At 38.5% G+C, this 20,487-nt stretch overlaps 1 protein-coding gene across 1 annotated transcript in view; it reads left to right on the top strand.

Moving 5' to 3' along the window:
* Positions 1–20,487, top strand: part of ALPK1 (alpha-kinase 1) — a 148,818-nt gene that overhangs the window by 14,646 nt on the left and 113,685 nt on the right. The window contains exon 2 of the mRNA XM_011997280.1: positions 832–883. The gene's annotated coding sequence lies outside the window, so the exon portion shown is untranslated. The remainder of the gene's footprint in view (positions 1–831; positions 884–20,487) is intronic.

The following is a 20,487-nucleotide window of genomic DNA, read 5'->3' as shown; positions in this document are numbered from 1 at the left end:
CTCCTGAGTAGCTGAGATTACAGGCACACCCCACCACACCTGGCTAATTTTGTATTTTTAGTAGAGATGAGGTTTCACCATGTTTTGTCCAGACTGGTCTTGAACTCTTGACCTCACGTGGTCTGCCTGCCTCAGCCTCCCGAAGTGCTGGGATTACAGGTGCAAGATACTGTGCCCGGCCACATTGTCATTTTAATATACGATAAAGTAGTAATTATAATTGCAAACTTCGTTAGCAACATTTTTGTATAAATAACTGGGGGATTCCCATTTTTCTGGCAGGCCCCAAAAGTAGTAAAGAGACTTTTTTAAAGTCAGTGGATGAAAGTTTCAGGACTCCAGGAGATAACGTATCAACCCCAAAGGTTTTTCAGCAAACTCCTTTTATTTCACGCATAATGAAATTATCAGATATGACCACCACTGATAGTTTGATCCTCTGATGGTGAGTTTTCTCTTCTTTATGGTTGAACTTCTTCAAAAGTTTAAGGAGAAATTTGAAGCCCTTTCCCCTATTTAAGGGAGGCAGGAAACCAAAAGAGGTTTGTCCCCCAGTCAAGCACTCTGGGCAGTATCTGGTCTCCCTTGATGTGACATTCTTTTTCCTTTTATATCTAAAGTGATGGACAGTGATGATACAATTGTAACTTCTCCGCACTCATTTGCAACTCAGGAACTTGACCTTCCTGTTCCCTTATCCGATGTTTCAAATAGCAAACATGCAACAATGCTCATGACATAATGCAGGAAATAGAGTAGAGACTATTCCTTCTTCTGTTTATTCTCTAATTATAACAAAGTCCTCTGTTTTTATGTCTTTTTCTTAACTAGGAAGTTCTTCTAAATCAGGAATGGATTGAAATCCAATGAACTCAAACTTTGGGTAAGTTTTCTATGAAACTTTTGAATTAAGTTATTTTTTCCTAACTACATAGCAATACATAGTCATTGTAGAAAATAGGAAAAGAAGAGGAAAATAGTAGAAAAGTACCACTTAGAGACAAACATTCCACATTTTATTGTATTTCCTTCTGATTATTCTTCAATAATTTTTAAAAATTGTGGTAAAATACACATAATGTAAAATGTACCATCTTAACAATTTTAAGTGCACATTTCAATGGTATTAAGTACATTCATATTGTTGCACTGCAATAACTACCATCCATCCACAGAAGTCTTTTTTATCTCACAAATTTGAAACTCTGCACCCAGTAGACAATAACTCCCATTTCTGTCTTCCCCAGCCCCTGGCAAACACCATTTTCCTTTTTGTGTCTATCAATGTGACTACTCTAGGTACTTCATATAAGTGATGTCATGCTGTATTTGTCCTCTTATGCCTGGCTTCCTTCACTCAGCATAATGTCCTCAATGTTCATCCATATGTCAGAATTGCCTTCCTTTTTAAGGTGGAATAATATTTTATTGCATGTACATACCAATTTGGTTTCTCCATTCATCCATTCAGTGGACTGCTTCCATATTTTGGCTATTGCTGATCATGTAATGGACATGGGTATACAAATATCTCCTTGAGTTCCTGCTTTCAATTCTTTTAGGTGTATTTGGAGTGAAATTCCTAGATCATATGGTAATTCTATTTTTAACATTCTGAGGAACTACCATACAGTGACATCCTGTCAATAGTGCACAAGAGTTCTGATTTCTCCACAACCTTTCCAACATGTTATTTTCTGCTTTTTTTTCATGGTAGCCATCTTAATGGGTGTGAGGTAGTATCTCATTGTGCTTTTGATCTGCATTTCTGTAATGATTAGTGATGCTGGAGACTTTTTCTGTACTCATTGCCATTTGTGTATCTTCTTTGGAGAAATGTCTATTCAAACTTTGCCCCTTTTTTTCAAGCTTTGTCTGCTTTATTCCACTACATAAAGTAAGGCAAAACAGTAACCTGTCATTCATAAAGATCAAGGAGTGCCTGCCATTCCCAAAAGGGACCAAAAAGGATGTTTCTTCACAAATGTGCGTGACATTTATCATTATGCTGATAAGCACTTTAAACAACAACAAAAAACTTTAATGGATAAATCAAATAACAGATCCAAATTAACTGAGCTTTAAGTTTCCAAAATTGTTCTTTCAAATGCTAATGCTCTGCCCATTTTTTAATTGGGTTGTTTTTTTGTTGTTGAGTTACAGTTGTTCTTTATATAGTCTGGATATTAACTCATTGTCAGCTACATGATTTGCAAATATTTGTTCTCATTTCTAGGTTTCCTTTTCACTCTGCTGATTGTGCCTTTGACGCCCAAAGTTTTCAATTTTGATGTAGTCTAATTTATCTATTTTTTCTTTTGTTGCCTGTGCTTTCCATGTCACATAAAAAAAAATCACTACCAAACCCTATTTCCATGAAGCCTTTCTCCTATGTGTTCTTCTAAGAGTTTTCTAGTTTTAACTCTTACATTTGGGTCTTTGATCCATTTTGAGTTAATTTTTGTAGGTGGTGTTGTAAAGTAAAGGCCCCACTTCATTCTTCTGTATGTGGATATAGTTTTCCCAATACCATTTGTTGAAAAAAAACTATTCTTTCCTCATTGGATGGTCTTGGCACTCCTGTTGGAAATCATGTGACCCTATATATGATGATTTATTTCTGGGCTTCTTATACATCGATGGTCTATACTACTGTTTGGATTACTATAGCTTCATTGCAAGTTTTGAAATCAGGAAGTGTGAGTCTTTCAATTTTCCTTTTTTTCAAAATTGTTTTAGCTATTCAAAGTCCCTTGAGATTCTATACAAATGTTAGGATGGATTTTTCAACTTCTGGCAGAAAATGTCCATGGTTTTTGATGATTTTTCACAGAGCTGCTATTTCACTGTATGAACAATTTTATATTTTGCTTTGTCTTACTTAAAATTGTGATATATATACCATTACAAAATAAATGTTACTTATTATTCAAACATTTCACAAACATACTTTACAGTGACATAAAGGAAATGTACAAATCGAAGTGTAGTTGAAAGGTCTGAAAATATGCCTCAAACCACAAGACGTGTGTATACTTTAGATACTATAATCATTAAAATGAGAAGAATTTGATTCAAGACATTTCAGAGTATTAGGAAGTGATATTTATACTGAGTAGAAAGGAATTAATAAACAATTGTATTAGTTTAAAAGACCTTTTTAAAGTATATACTTACACTACTTTTGACTAACTACAACTCGGAATCATTTATTTACTTACCAAACATTTACTGAATTTCTATAGTTTCTGAAGTTCTGGGAACCTAGGTATAAATTAAATAGGGTCTTCACCCCAGGGGGAGGAAATAAATGCTGAAATTTAATGAAATTTTCATGTGTCATGAACTTTTACTTGCTTATTTAATCTTTCCCTCAGTCCTATGAGGAAGTGGCGTTAACTCCGTTTAAAGATGAGGAAACGAATATTCATTTCAGAAAAGCTGAGCTACTTATTGAAGGTGACAAAAACAGTGAGTGTCAAGGCTAAGTGATTAGCCCAGGGTCATTTGCCTCCAAAGCTCATATCCTTTTCACTCCTCCAGGTTGCTTTTGTCGCTTATGACCTAACATGGAACACTGGAGTATATGCAACTACCATGACAGCAATTAATTCTGCCGTATTAGAGTCAAGAAAGTCTTTAGAGAAGCACCTTTATAACCTAAGACTTGAAAACTGATGAGTTTATTAGATAAAAATTGGGAGAGGAACTTTCATTCATTCATTCATTTAGGTGTCCATTAACAACTTCTACAGTGTGCTAGTCAAAGCATGAGACGCTGAGATGAAAAAAATGAGTGAGACACTGTGGTCATCCACAGGAGTCACAGTCTACTGGGAAACAGTTAAGTAACTGAATTATGACAAAGCATGATGTCAGAATCTGCCATAGAGTTGAAAACAGAGTCCTGGGGTCACCATTCCAGAGTCCTAAGGGCAAGTTCACAGTGGCAGAAGCTACACTGATGGCAGGTAGTGCTGAATATGGCAGCTTGGACCCTCCATGCCAAGTTCAGGAGTTTGGGTTTCATCCTATAGGCAACAATGCACCAGGAGTTTCTAAGTAGGAAAGTAACACAGTCAGTTCTGCTTTCTAAGAACCTATCTGGGCAGCACATGAAGCATAAAGAATGGGAACTGGGAAAGAGACAAGTGGCGGGAAGACCAGCCTGGAGGCTAGTGGTTCAAACTAAAGAGGGAGAAAGCCTGAAAGAGGCAGAAAGAAGAGAGACTGAGAAGCAAAGACCATATTTATGAGGTGAGGTTGGCAGCTTTGTTGCCTGTGGGGTGTGTGCTGAGAGTAAGGAAGGAGACAAGAGAACATGACCAAAGACTTTGGGGTCATGTACATGTTCAGAACCAGCATTGTTTGCAAGTTATGGACCCATGGTACATTTAATAGATAGGGCTCTTTTGCATTATCAGTATTTCTCTTATATACTTAGTCACTCTAAAATGACTACATGACTATTTTTATACCAATACCATTCCGTTTCGTGACTATGGCCTTATAATATAGTTTGAAATCAGGAAGTGTGATGTCTCCAGATTTGTTCTTTTTGTTTAGTCTTGCTTTGACTGTGCTGGCTCTTTTCTGGTTCCATATGAACTTTAGAATTATTTTTTTCTAATTCTGTGAAAAATGATGATGGTACTTTGATGGGAATTGCATTGAATTTGTAGATTGCTTCTGGCAGTATGCTTATTTTCACAATATTGATTCTATCCATCCATGAGCATGGGATGTGTTTCCATTTGTTGGTGTCATCTATCATTTCTTTCAGCAGTGTTTTGTAGTTTTCCTTGTAGAGGTTTTTCACCTCCTTGGTTAAGTATATTCCTAAGTATTTTATTTTTTTGCAGCTATTTTAAAAGGGGTTGAGTTCTTGATTTGAATCTCAGCTTGGTCACTGTTGGTGTCTAGCAGAGCTACTGATTTGTGTACATTCATTTTGTATCCTGAAACTTTACTTAATTAAAACTTTACTACTGATTTGTGTATATTAATTTTGTATCCTGAAACTTTACTTTACAGTTCTAGGAGCTTTTTGGATGAGTCCTTAGGGTTTTCTAGGTATACAATCATGTCATCAGCTAACAATGACAGTTTGACTTCCTTATTACCAATTTGGATGCCCTTTATTTCTTTCTCTTATCCAATTGCTCTGGCTAGGACTTCCAGTGCTATGCTGAATAGAAGCTGTGAAAGTGGGCAACCTTGTCTTGTTCCATTTCTCAGGGGGAATGCTTTCATCTTTTCCCCATTCGGTATAATGTTGACTATGGGTTTGTCACAAATGGCGTTTATTACCTTATGGTATGCCCCTTCTATGCCAATTCTGTTGAGAGTTTTAATTATAAAGAGATGCTGGATTTTGTCAAATGCTTTTTCTGCATCTATCGAGGTAATCATGTGATTTTTATTTTTAATTCTGTTTATGTGGTGTATCACATTTATTGCCTCGCAGATGTTAAACCATCCCTGCATCCCGGTATGAAACCCACCTGATCATGGTCGATTATCTTTTTTATATGCTGTTGGATTCTGTTAGCTAGTATTTTGTTCAGGATTTTTGCATCTATGTTCATCAGGAATATTGGCGTGTAGGTTTCTTTTTTTGTTATGTCCTTTCCTGGTTTTGATATTAGGGCGATACTGACTTCATAGAATGATTTAGGAAGGATTCTCTCTTTATCTTTTGGAACAGTTTCAATAGGATTGGTACCATTCGTCTTTAAATGTCTGGTATAATTCAGCTGTGAATTCATTTGGTCCTGAACTTTTTTTTGTTGCTAACTTTTTAGTTACCATTTCAATCTCACTTACTGTTATTGGTCTGTTCAGAGTTTCTATTTCTTCCTGGTTTAATCTAGGAGGGTTGTATATTTCCAGAAAGTTATTAATTTCCTCTAGATTTTCTAGTTCATGTGTGTAAAGGTGTTCAGTAGCCTTGAATGATCTTTTGTATTTCTGTCATATTGGTTGTAATATCACTCACTTCTTTTTTTTTTTTTTTTCTTTTTTTTTTTTTGAGGCAGAGTCTCGCTTTCACCCAGGCTGGAGTGCAGTGGCGCGATCTTGGCTCATGGCAAGCTCCGCATCCCGGGTTCACGCCATTCTCCTGCCTCAGCCTCCCAAGTAGCTGGGACTACAGGCGCCCGCCACCACGCCTGGCTAATTTTTTTGTATTTTTAGCAGACGGAGTTTCACTGTGCTAGCCAGGATGGTCTCGATCTCCTGACCTTGTGATCCACCCGCCTTGACCTCCCAAAGTGCTGGGATTACAGGTGTGAGCCACCACACCCGGCCAATATCACCCTTTCTTTTCTAATTGAACTTACTTGAATCTTCTCTTTTCTTTTCTTGGTTAATCTCACTAATGGTCTATCAATTTTATTTAACTTTTCAAAGAACCAGCTTTTCATTTCATTTACCTTTTGTATTTTTTGTTTCAATTTTATTTAGTTCTGCTCTGATCTTATTTATTTCTTTTCTTCTGCTGGGTTTGGGTTTGGTTTGTTCTTGTTTCTCTAGCTCCTTGAAGTATGACCTTAGATTGTCTATTTGTGTTCTTTTAGACGTTTTGATGTAGGCATTTAATGCTACGAACTTTCCTCTTAGCACTGCCTTTGCTGTATCCCAGAGATTTTGTAGGTTATGTCACTGTTATCATTCTGTTCAAATAATTTTTAAATTTCCACCTTGATTTTATTGTTGACCCAACAATCATTCAGGAGCAGGTTATTTAATTTCCATGTATTTGCATATAATTATAATTTTAATCACTGCTATATCGAAACATCATAGATTTTGGGACAGTGGATTAGTGAGTTTTCTCGTAAGACAAAATTCAAAAAGATTAATGGATCTTTACTGAAATGAAATTCAAATATGAGTATTTGTCAGTTGAATAATCTGCACTGCTATTTTAATGTTCCACAAAATTTTCCATTTTTCCAGGCCATTACTAAGTCTTCTAATTTATTTAGACCTGTTCTGTTCTGTAGAGTGTCACATTTGTTTTCATTAACAAGTATAAACATACTAGTTAAAAGTGAAATTGCTTATACCTGTACTGATAAGTGCCACCAGTAGAGGGCGGCAGTGAGGCACTAGAAAGAAGAACCAACTTACTGTCAGAAATTGCAGAAAACCGCCAAGATGGGGGTTGATGTGAATGACGGCAAACATTTGTTGGTGCTGGCATCCTCATTAACACCCAAATTGGCTTATTTTATGGGCCAGAAGCTTTGACATAAACATTGTCAGAGAATTTTCAGATAATCTGATAATGTACTTATAAAGCAAATTTTGTGGAAATTTCTGGTAAGACTGATGAGAATCAACATTAAGAGATATTCTAAAAATTTTACATTATTTCAAAGATACAAGAGTATCAGTTAAAATTAAGCATGTTGTTCTTGTCACTTCAAGAGTGTAGGCAGAGAATTTAATACTTTAGAGATGACAAAAGGCATCTTACCCCTTTGAACACTACAGATATCCCTGAAATAAAAAGGAATATTTGCAACTCATCAACAGTAAGCAATGCATAGGTTTAATCAACAAGATAGGTTACCCGAATTTATCTTGCATCTATCTGCTTTTATAAACATTTAACAACAACAGCAATTTTTTGAGCACCTACTATGTGCTAGGAGTAATTCAAGGTACTGAGGTTATAGAAGGGAACAAAACAAACTCATTTCCTGCCTTCTTGGAGTTTAAATTATAGTGAGGAAGACAGATATTAAACAAAGCTGCATAATTAATTCATTTGTTACAGTGGAGAAAAACAAAAAAATAGAAATCAATCTACCACAGGACCCCCAATCAATGAGTTTGACCTCAAATCAAAAAGGGGAAATTAAGTGAAATTGAAATAGGACTGAAGAACAACTTAAATTCTTAATACCCACTTATGCCATTTATTTCCTTTAAAAATAAATAAAATAGATAAGGTAAAATTAACAAATTCATGGAAATAACATTACTAAAGAGTATTTGAGTAGTTGCTATACAGCAATAAAGTACTTTGTCAACTTAAAGTGTTGTTAAAATGCCCCATGGCTCCCTGACCACCTAAACTTGATGAAAGTCTGTGTCAGTCATCAACCCAGTCACAGCCACCCCTGAGAACCTGGACTTCGTGCTGACCCCAGTCACTCTCTGCAAGGTCCCTCTGTGTCTTTGCTTTTGCTGTGCCCCACATCTCACCACATCTGCCTGATGTGCATCTTTTCACACCACCATCCACCCCTGCTCCTCAGACCCTACCCCTTTCACTTCCACTGGCTGGAGTCCTACCAATCTTTCAATGTCCTAGTCAGTCTTCTAAACAAAACGTAACTTAATTGAACCTCCTTTCCCTGAAAAAAAAAACATTATTTTTTCCCTCAAAATGGTAAATTAAACTACAAATCACAATTATTCTTTACCCATTCTTTGCTTAGAATTTAACTATATCTGAGCAGATTCAGTCTTTTATTTCAGACATATTTGTGTCTGTCATCGCTAGTAAACGCTGAGCCCTAAAGTTCTAGAACTGTGTCTAATTCATCCTCATATCGCCTTACAGATCCTGGCACATAGCAGGTATCCAGAAAACTTTGGTTAATTTGCATTATTGGAAGAAAATTGCCACAAATCTTAGTCTTTAAGAATTTGGTTTTTTTGAAGAGCATGGAATTGGTAATACGCAGGCTATACATTTTGGACAACATAGAACACACAAAAAATAAATGTATGTCAAATAAAGTTGCCATTTTTTCCTTTATCCTATTTCAGTGAAGATGAATATTTAGGAAATTACATAAAATTTTACTCTGTGAGAGGTTCATCTAGGAGTGATGCAATTCTTGGAAAATATTAAGTTTGTCAAGGTCTGTAATTTGCTTTTACTCTCCTAATAAGTTTTTACTCTCCTTATATAGCCTGTTATTTCATGGATGTTGGCAGAAGACATGAAACTCCTGGGTCAGAGACAAAGGGTTTTAGTACCCATAGTATATCAAGCAGCATGAACATCATGCTGACATCTGCTCCTCATGTCCTCCAAGTCCCACTGGAGTAGTAGTGAGTGGGCCAATGGATGCCATGCATGCAGTCAGTGGGTTTGTCTCTATTGCAGCCAAGGAACACTGGGCTTAGGGAGCCACTGCTTTTACGAAAAGCCTGCTCTTTGTCCCAGTGAGAGACATGACCTCATTCCTCAAAGATGCTGCAAATTCTAATAAAGTCCCAGGTAAAGAGAGGTTGGCCTGGTGGGTTTTTGTTTTTTGTTGTTGTTGTTGTTTTCAAACAGGGTCTAACTCTATTGCCCTGGATGGAGTGCAGTGGCACAATCATAATTCACTGCAGCTTCAAACTCTTGGACCCAAGAAATCCTCCCTCTCAGCATCCTGAGGAGCTAAGACTGCAGGTATGCGCCACCACTACAGGCTAATATTTTTATTTTTATTTTATAGCAATGAGAGTCTCACTGTGTGCCCAGGCTGGTTTCAAACTCATGACTTCAAATGATCATCCTGCCTCAGCCTCCCAAAATGTTGGAATTATAGGTGTTAGCTACTGCACCAGACCTGATCTCTCATTCTTGACACACACTGCAAGAACTTGCAGAGATGCCCAGAGCTCGTGGTAGATTGTCTGTCCCAAAACTATTCTGTGAAAGTAAGAATTTTGGTTACCCTGGAACATCAGAGGGGTTCAATAAATATTTGTTGAAGCAAATTAATTAATTAATGAGAAGAAGGAGAGACACTGAGTAACCAAAAAAAAAGGCAAATAGAGTGAATCCCTTGAGGGAAGTTTCAAATTTCAGACCTGATAAGGAGGAAAAATCAGAAGCATAACAAAAGCTAAGACATTGTAGACTACTTGGCTTTATAATAAAATACCTAAGCACATTACTTCATGGAAGATGAATCTAGGACTCACTATACAAAGTAATCACTGATGAAGTTCAAATTACCTAAGGTAATGCACCTGTCTCCCTAAATCAGCATTACAGTAATCACAGCTCTTTATATATGCAGCCTTTTGGCATGGACCAAATTTCTTTGAAAACTTTAGACACTATTCCCATTTACCAGCCATGACTTTTTCCCCAAAATTGTAAATTGAACTACAAATCAAAGTAGATCATATGAATAAATTTGGTCAGACTTAAACACTTCCTTAGAAATGTATAGTTTAAGCAAATGAAATATTGTATCCTCCGAAGATTCCCTTGAAGGGCAGGAGTTAAGCTGAAACATTTTGTGATGGTATTAGAAATGAGGGACTTGAGGCATATTTAGGATATTCAAGTTCAAAGTCCAGACCCGTGAGTAGAGTTCACATTTACATTGATGATTGTAAATACTCCTTCTCCGGACCACAGTAGTCGTGTCTTAAGGGGCAGTCATACAGAGTTTTGTTATCGCACATCTCAACTTTTAGCCTCCCTGCCCTCTTTTTCCTGGATGCCTTCCAGTCTTCATGAGCCACTGCTGTACTATCACTGCTCTCCATCTGCTGCTCTCATAATTGGAGATTGATTGCCTCCAGGGTTCACAAATGTTTCAGGCAACCTTAAATAATTTGAGCTTTTAAGCAACTATGAGTTTTTCAGGCACTCTAGGGAAGGCCTTGTTTTTAAGATTTGTAATTCCCCTCTTCTCTCCGCTCCCTTCTACCCTCCCAAGGGATTTCACCCAGGCTTCCCTAAGGCCCTGGGTGAGAGGCTGTGTGAGCGAGCAGTGCCTTACTCAGAGTCTCCCCTCACACTCAAACTGGTGCCTCTGGATGAGCCATCAAAGCTTTTCCTACCTCAGCATGAATGCCTGGCCTTCCTAGGGCTCTTTCCCCTTCTTTCCTCAAGTTTATGGAAACCTTCATCATCCCTTTATCTTTGAAAGTCTTTGCAGTAGAGATGATCATCATTTCTTTCACCAGTCAGTTTCTCCTTCCCAACATCCCATTTTTACATAATTTATTTTTCCCTGACTATTGAGATTGTCTATGCAAACCTCCCTGCTACCAGCCCCCTTGTTGTATACCTGATTAAACGCTGGAAGGAACAAGCCATGCATTGTGCTAAGATTTTATCCTTAAACTAAGGACGCTGCAACTGAGTTAGTTTCTGTTAAATGCTTGAGTCGAGAGGTCATGCAAAGCCATCGTAAATGGATCAGATGAAGATGGCCTACAGGGAGAGATGAAGTGGACCTTGTATGTTTCATTTACCTCTTTAGGTACTCTTGCCCCACCTACCTAGCAAGGTGCCTGACACATAGTAGGCATTCAAGTCTTTATGGAATGAATAAATCAGACTGTGGAGAGAGAGAGAGAAAGAGAGGCAGCCTTGCACTAACAGCTTTCCGTTTCCTTGTTCTAATTCCACATGAGGACTGTCTGCATTTCCTGTCCTCATGTCCACCAATACATTCCCCTTTATGCCAAAACTAGTTTGGGTGTCTTTAATTTCTTGATGGTCTTCTTAAAAGGCAACCTCCGAAGAAAAATATGACAGAAACTCCAACTTGAGGATGCTTTTGCAGAGCAGGCCTCAGCCCCGCTGTGTACATAAATCTAGGCATTGCTGATTGAACAGGGGTTCATTTAGAGCCCACAGGGAGGACTCCAAATGAATAGAGGTCTGATCAGGAGGCACTTGCCAAGTTAAGCTCCAGGAAGAGGAGGAGCGGGTTACGGTTTCACCTTGGACTTCCGGAACGCTGCTGGACTAACGTGGTGGTGCAGGAGGCTTCTCTGCATTTCTGCCTGTATTCTCAGTCACTGTGCAGTACATCAAGAAGGGTCACTCTTTCCTGCTCACTGAAGCAGTAGGGAGATGCCCCCTGCCCAGGAGAGTATATTTCAAAGTGAGGGGGAGAGGGTAGTTGAAAAGCCATAGGCAGTCATTCTAGGTTTGAAATATAGAAAAACAAAATATTCAGAGACAGTATGATGAATTTGTTCACAGTGCAGGTTTGAAGTGAGACAGATCTGCATTCCAACACCAACTCTGCAACTTACTAACAAGCTCTGTGATCTTTAATAAGCTGATACTTTTACGTTAACCAAAAAAGAGTGAATTTTTCTAACAAGTTAAGAAATATGGCATTAAAACATACACTTTTTTCACTGTTACCTTTTTACCCTAAATCCCTGAGTGATAACGTAAAAGAAGAGTGCAGTCAATATCTAACAAGAGAATAGTGATACAGTAATAGCCATCAGTTGTGGCATCAATCAAGAATTAGTAGTATCACCTCCCTGAATAGGAGGCACACGTGAATTCTCATATGCAATCTTCTGAAGACCTTAAAAGCAATTTGTAAATGATATGACCTGTAGGTGGCGAACTTGGATAGGGGGAATGCTAAGCAATAACTATCTAAAAAAGAAAGCTGTGGTTTTTGTTTTGTCGACGAGAGGACTAAGTAAAGTCAATACATTAATAAGTTCTGTTTATGACCACAGGCCCAAAGATTCTTTGCTGACACACCAGGTTCCTTCTGTCTGTGGACAAGAGCCCACTCGCAGTCATGCCCACTGTTGCGGGACTAGACTGCATTAGCTGCTGGTAGAAAGGTTTTGGCTCTGTTCACACTGGCTGCTAGTCATTGATACGAGAGCAAGAAGTATCAAACGGGGAAGGTAAATAGCTTTCCTGGAAGTCTCTTGGGGAGTGCAGAAATGCATACGTAACACTACTTAATTATCTGACTACATCCTACATGTCCAAAGTATCCACATCTTTTGATCTAGATAAATAATTATACCCTCCCTTGCTCGCTTGTTGCCACTGTTGAGTATTTGTTCTTCACACTCCCCAAGGCAATCCTTTAGGGACCAATTACCATCTTTTATTGACATCATTTCACTGGCTGACAGAGACTTCTGGAGTGCCACACCGGGCATTCAGGACTCCTAAGAAAGCTCTTTAATACTTTTGTGTAATCTCTGTGCCTTACGTGAGAAATATGAATTTTTTTCCTTAAAATTCTACTTTGGAGTACTAGTTTTACTATCCCGGGTCACATTGCATATATGTGGATTTGTGGGAAAATTAGCGTGACTTCCAAAACTGTGCCTGCTCATGCGGTGGCCGGGGATGTTTTGTTGGTTCTTTCAGCTGTGAAAGAGCCCGGCATCTCACCCAACATGATAGATTGATGACCTTGTGCTGCATTAGAAAGCAGGGTCATTATCCCCAGAGAGCCTCGCAGCTTGTGCGTCAGGTGAAGGGACATCACTAGGCTTCCACGGTGCCTCTGCTCTGTCGTTTATCACAAGGCTGTAATCATTTTCTACACATTGGCCTCCACACAGATGTGTGCTTCTAGAGTCCAGAGACTGTGCCGTTTTCATCCCTTTACCCTTCACATCGTGGAGCGCTGGCATATAGTAGGTGCTTAGGAAAATGTTGAATGAATGAAAGAATAAATATACATGCTTGGGAAGAACAAGAAGGCAGGAAGGAGGAAAAATCAGTTTAGGGAGAAAAAGAGGAAAATAATCCAAGCACTTATGGAGAATTGTACTCATATTAGACAAACAGTATTCCTAAACAATAGAAAAAGAGAAAAGCTGAGTAGACTGTGCCCAGTCCAATCCATTTATTTTTACCAATCAAACTCTGAAGAGCCTGACTTATAACTGAAATGCTAGTTCACTATTGCCAGTAAAGAACACATCTTTCCAGAAACTACAATGTTTGTGTTCCCTGAGAACATTACCCCTGCCCAGACCCACGTATTGCACTTTTTTATTTCAAAACAAAGAAAGCCCTTGGCTCTCAGGATGAGGCCATTTTGGTTTTGGGGTAGCTTCTAAAAGCCATAAGGTTGCAGTTAACCTAAAACAGGAAAGTATAAAAGTTATCGGAGAATTCAGAAATTATAAGATGTTATCTAAGAGTGGATTTGGATTTAAAGGCACCCATTAGTGGAAGGCAGACTTCAGGGGATGGGAGTCAGGAACAATCAGGAATAGTCTCTGGAAGACAGTCCAAATAAGAGCAGCAATATATCACCCCATGGCATTGCTCATGAGGCTGACAATGGGGCCTCTGACATGAAATCACAGCAATAGTCAAGGACATGAAGACACGCACAAGGATGGGGGGTATAGGCCTGTCATGTCTGTACATGGTAAGCACTTAATAAATACTGGTTGAATGAACAGGCTACTGTGTGACCGACCTGCTAAGGGGAAGCCACAAACTACTTCACTAAAGGCTCAGTTTATTTATTTACTTACGTATTTACGTAAGTACATGTGAAAAGGAATTGAAGTGACATGCACTACTAAAATGTACAAAAATCCAATGTAAGGAAAAGTTAAATTGAAAAACACTGATCAGAAACTATGTAGAATAAACGAAGAAACTTGGGTCCTGGAAACCTGTGTTGAATGAATCATACAATAGAGCTTACGGAAAGTTCTCAGCCTCCAGGCAACCAAGTCAGAAGAGGAACAAGCTGGTTTCATCAGTCAGTAAAGGGGTGTGTGTAAGTTCATCCGTAAATGCAGACTTATTTTTGAAACTTAATTCCAGGAAGAATTTATTGCATGAACACTTAAATAAGAGAAAGGAGACATTTGGCAACAGTTTTATAAAAGTACCTACATGTCATTCACAGACTAAGCTATAAAGGTAATCACCACCATTATAGCCTGTATAAATTAATAGGCAACAGGGAGAGGGGAAAAAAGAAATGGGTTTAGGTATGAACATATGCACTACCACACAAACAGGGAAATTTGAATACTGGCAACGGTCCTTGTTTTTGCAACTGGTTAAAAGGCTAGAGTTATAATCTACTAAATCTAGCACTCCCAGTGATGTGAGAGGTTCTACTTTCACTTCTTCCCTTTGATTCCTGGAACCATGTAACCTGTCCTTGGGTGAAACAACACCATATATTGGTTATTGATTCAGAGAATATACCATTTTCTCTACACCAGTATTCATGCTTCATGTCTACCAGCTGGCTCTAAAACGGAGTATGTAATAGATTATTGCTTTGCTCTATAAGGCCAGCTGCTCCAGGGTTATGGTATGACCAATGAATCCTGTGGGAAACGCCCTGTCCTGTAGCATCCTTGGCCAGAGGCAGTGTTGTATGGACTAATGTGGGTGAATTAAGCTTTCAGTAAGTCCACAGACGGTATTGTTAAGAGAAGCATAGCAAGGGAGCCAAACCTACATCCAGAACAAATGTCCATTCCAGGGAGAAAAATTGCTACAAATCCATGATGAAAGAGGTCCACTATGAACAGCCAACAGGAGGTTAGCTGTTCCACCCTCATCCCTCGGGATTAGAGCTAAATGGAGGGCTCACTATGCTGGCGTTTCAAGCATTTGATAGTGGTGGTAGTCAGATCTGCTGTGGTGAGGGGAACTTCATGTGGTTGAGTCCATGCATAATAACCTCCATCTTTGTCACCATGGCTACTTTTTTCTTGAACTCATTGAGGAACAATAGTGAGAGTAGGGAGACAGGAAAACTGACATGTGCAGTACTGGTCTTTTGCCAGCTGATTATTGAGAGGGTGTGTTCTGTAGTGGGAGCCCTTTGGTGGACATTTACATGGGGCACAAGTATCCTGATATTGTAAACCCATTCTGTGAGGTCCATCCATATCCATACGTGTATCTCTACCCTAAACCTCCTTGTCATTATCCTTCAGTCTTGTTCCTTTCAATTTCCTCATCATCTAACCCAACCTTTCAGCTCTGTCTTTGAATTGCACTGTGATTTTCTTTCCTTGTAGGCAAAGTATACAATTTGAGTTAACACTTAAAGTCTATTTATTGGGAGGATTTATCTTCTCACTTGTTTCTCATGGCTGACAGTGAGGAGAGCTCCAATGCTGTATCAGTTTATGTATGACAGTATATTATGCATAAACATCAGTAAATCAGCCTTGGACATTTTCTGTCCTGTCCATAGAGAAATCCCCATGACACTGTATATGTGGGTCTAAGGAGATGTGGCATCAGAGCAAGACTAGTAGGAGAGTTTGAGCCACTTGCTCATGAAACTTTCTTATGCCTTTAGCAGTTGCTTAAGTCTGATCTTGTATATGCCTCTTCAACTTGATTATGGAGAGCTGCTGTGCACATCCAAATTTTCAAACAGGTCAATCAAGTCACATCTGATTCAGATGGGCAGCTCAGGTCTCATACATAATCAGTTGATTTCTTATGTCTAGACACTCAATCTCTAACAGTACCAAATAACAACCACTAGGTGAGGTTTCTCAAGGAAAACAGATATTTGCCAAAGAGATATGACTTTACCCTCAAGTCTGGGATCTGTGCTATGATAATCTTATTCAGGAGTTCCATAGGATCAATATGGCATCCTGATTTGCCACAGTCACTCACTCTACAGTCCCAAGGGCTAAGTGGCAAGAGAGGTTTATTCTTTAAACTGAACTGGCAAAAGAATGTTCTTTTATTTGGGACCTTCCTTAAATATAAAGCCTATGGTTTATCAATAAGGAGGAAGGAAGAATACCAGTTAATTTGCCTGTGTAATACTGAAAGTCCACCAAATATTTGTGCCTCTTTCTTCCTAGAACTGGATGCAAGAAGGTACAGCAAACTGACTTTCACAATTTGAAGGGGATATCTCAATATACTCCGATCTCTAGACCCCCAGAAACATCAGTGAGTTAGTAGATCTCTGAACTTTTATGGAATTTTTCTCTTATCCTTAATCACATGTAAGCCTTACCAAGGCATCTTGTGTATTCGCTAATTTATGCTCAGCAGATTCATTGACTGGTTGCCATCAATTACATGGCCATGGTCGATGTCCTATGAAATGGTGAAATGATCAAGGTCCCTGAATATTAGGTTATGACACAGTACAGTCAGGGAGCCAATGTAGGAATTCTGCCACTTGCTGAGTAAGGTCTTCTCTAATTCTACATATAGGAACTTGGAAAATAAATACAGGATGAACGCTTGGACCTAGAATGAACACACTGAGATACATTTCATCCAATATTCCATTTATCACCCAACCCTCTTAAGCTTTCCTTCTGATGGTTGGATTGTAGTGGTGTTATATGTCCCTAGGCTGTAGCTCAGAGACAATTCCAATAATCTCGAAAACATCTATTTTGGTTTCTCCATTGTACATTTACCCTAGTGAATTACTACAGATCACTTTGGTGAATACTAAAAGGAAACCTTGAGATGCAGTTTCAAAGAACTTGGCTTCAAGTGTTCCCAGCCTCCATTTCATGCAAGGGGCTTTGGGTCTATGAACCAACTCAGTTCTGGGAAGTAAGAGACTATGAGACTGTGGTCCCTCAAGCCACATTTCTATTTGCCAGGCTTAGGATTTTCAATTATAGTACACAGTTGGAGTAAAACCTTAGTGTACTGCCCATGTATTAAAGTTGAAGCTAAAGGTCCTTGCAGGTCAAACCATTCTGATTACTGATCTGGCCCCGCATAATTATGCCCACCTTGCCTCTTGGTTTATGCCTCTCCAATATCCTCTCAATTCTAAAGAGAGTATATCATGGAGCACATTTCTACTTTCATCCCCAGATTACAAAGTATAGTTGCCATCTTGCTCTTTAGTGATGTGTACTTTCTCACTAATATGTTTTGTAATACCTTGGTACTAGGACTATCCCTGGAACGTAATTAGGAGTGATACGCTACGGGGTTGAGTGAGCAGATCACCCTCACAAATCTATTCTAATATTTCTATCTCTAGGTATCTGTATATCTTCATCCACAGTATACTAATTTCTAACAGCTTGACTTCCTTTAGTGTAGGCCAACACTGAGTTCAGGTACCAGCCAACCAACTGAACAAATGGTCATAACCAATCCCACCTACCAGAACTAGCACAATTACCAGAGTCTCTGGTAGAAAAACCCACATTAATGTTTGACCCAAAGGAGCTATATTCCTTTCTTCTTCCTTCATTTAGCACTTAAGAATCCATTTGCACATATATTCCATTAGTTTCTGTTGACATAAGTTAATATTCCATTAGTTTCTGTTGACATAAGTTAGAAAAAAGAATTCTACAATTCTATTGGTGTGTAAGCCCATTCTGGTGTAGGTATAACTTGGTCAGACTCTCCTTCTGATATTTAGACACTTCTGCCACACAGCCTAACAGAAGCACGAAGCTTCTTAATGCTTTTTCTTTTCTTTTTGTTTTTGTTTGTTTGTTTTTGGATTTTTCGTATGTGTGCGTTTTTGTTTTTGTTTTTGTTTTGGTAAACAGCATAAATAGGCTTTATTTTTATTTATTTCTTAACATACAGCAACACTGATATTTTGTTTGTTCTTTATTTTATAATTTTAACAAATGTATAGAACTGTGTAACAAACACCCTGATCAGGATACAGAACAAATTTCCCTCTAAGCACTGCTTTAGATGCATATCACAAATTTCCTGAAGAAAAAGTTTTCCAGGCCGGGCTCAGTGGCTCACGCCTTTAATCCCAGAACTTTGGGAAGCCAAGGCGGGCGGATCACTTGAGGTCAAGAGTTCGAGACCAACCTGGCCAACATGGTGAAATCCCATTTCTACTAAAAATGCAAAAATTAACCAGGTGTGGTGGCATGCGCCTGTAGTCCTAGCTACTTGGGAGGCTGAGCCATAAGAATCACTTGAACCTGGGAGGTGGAGATTGCAGTGAGCCAAGATTTCACCACTGCACTCCAGCCTGGGTGACAGAGCGAGACTCTGTCTCAAAAAAAAAAAAAAGAAAAGTGGTTTTCCCTATCCATACTGCCAATAAATGAAGCTTTGTTCAGGGCCATGTTAACACGGCAAGTATCTAAATAATATTGATTAGCATAGTGTATACTATGAGGATATCAAATTTTAAGGTGGTTTTAAAGTTTTAAGGCGGTTTTAAAGCTTAGTTCTTATATAGGAATCTTGGCATATTAGTAGGGCATATATATCCCAAGGGATCTAAGGGAAAGTTGCAATAAGAAGGAATTTTACTTATTATTTTAAACTAGGTAACTCAAAAGCTCTTCCAATGTTGGACCCAAATCCTTGTGCTATAGGATTCTTTTGGATCTAATTATTCTTCTGGAAGCTGGATGAGAAAAAAATCCTGGGCTACTTTGTTTTGTATGATCATTGTTCCTCATTTACAGTTACTGCTAGAGCCAGAAAGAAAGATTGGATAACAAGGGTCTTGGATTAGCTTTTGCCAACCTACCACATTCCAGGGGTTCACAGTACCTATGTTAAGATCCTTTTTGAGTCAGGGAAATGCAATCATTTGATTTTGGGCACTTATTGTGATTCTAATCATTGAGCTGTAGTCTTTTTTAAAGAACAAGATAAGCCAGATGATCAAGGTTCTTTTCATTTTGCAAAAGGTAGACATGAATGCCTTTGCAGGAGGTTGGTTGGATTCCTGTCTTCCTGTAGTATTGGATGTTCTTAGCAGGAAGTAGAAGCTGGAGCCATCTTGGGATAGAAATGAACAAACTCACTGGAATCCTGTTTGAGAAAATGTGACAGGACAGGGACTAATATCTGTGTGAGGTGAGTTTCTGAGTACCAGCTTTGAGAGACCTGCATAATGGGTATAATATTCAAGCCACAAAATCTGGAGGCCAAAATATAACTCTTTATATTTTTCAATGACAGTATAATCTCTATCTCAAAATGCCATTTCATCTGAATGAGGGAAAGCTTGACCTAGTTAAATCTAAGCAGATTCCAGTAATAAAGGGTCTTCCTCATTAATTCTTGGCTTTCTTGGACTTCTCCTGAGGAGGACAGGTGCAGGGCTTCCACAGAAGGATCATGTTTCAACAGCTCTGATTCATCCTTTGCGTTCTTGGGATCTTTATCCAATCTGAATGGATATGGGAAGTGCTTATTTTTTTATAGCATGTAAGTCCTCGGTCATAAATTTTTCATGGGGCTTTGCATTCTGAAAAAATAAACGAATGTAAAACCAACCAACCAACCAATCCATACCCTTGGCTGGAATCTACCTCTCAAAACGATTAAATCTACTTTTGTTTACTGCTGTTTCCCTAGTGCCTAGAGTAGTGTCTGGCACATAGTAGGCACTCAATAAATATTTGTTGACTATCTGAATGAATGAGTGAACAGAGGAATGAATCAAAGTGTAGGTTTTCACTTGCTCTTTTTAGACCTAGTGATCCCAGCAGAAAAGTAATCAAATGAGCAGCCACACTCAGTGGAGATAGATAAGGAAGTACCCTGGGCAATGGAAAGTAGACTCATTAAAAGAGTGGGTAAAATGAGATTCAGACAGGTATCACTTAGTGTTGAATCCAGGGAAGACAGACACACATAAACTACATTTGGAAAATTAATTTTCATGTTGAAAAAAAAGCTTTAACTCTAAGCAAGTTGCTCAATCTCTTTGGGTCATTTGCCTCTTTCATAAATTGAGATGACCAAAAATTAATGAATGAAATTTAGCTGAATATAATTTTCAACATCTTTAT

The sequence above is a fragment of the Mandrillus leucophaeus genome, unplaced genomic scaffold (genome assembly GCF_000951045.1).
Source record: "Mandrillus leucophaeus isolate KB7577 unplaced genomic scaffold, Mleu.le_1.0 Scaffold535, whole genome shotgun sequence".
Taxonomy (NCBI): domain Eukaryota; kingdom Metazoa; phylum Chordata; class Mammalia; order Primates; family Cercopithecidae; genus Mandrillus; species Mandrillus leucophaeus.
This window is presented reverse-complemented; position numbering and strand designations above follow the sequence as displayed.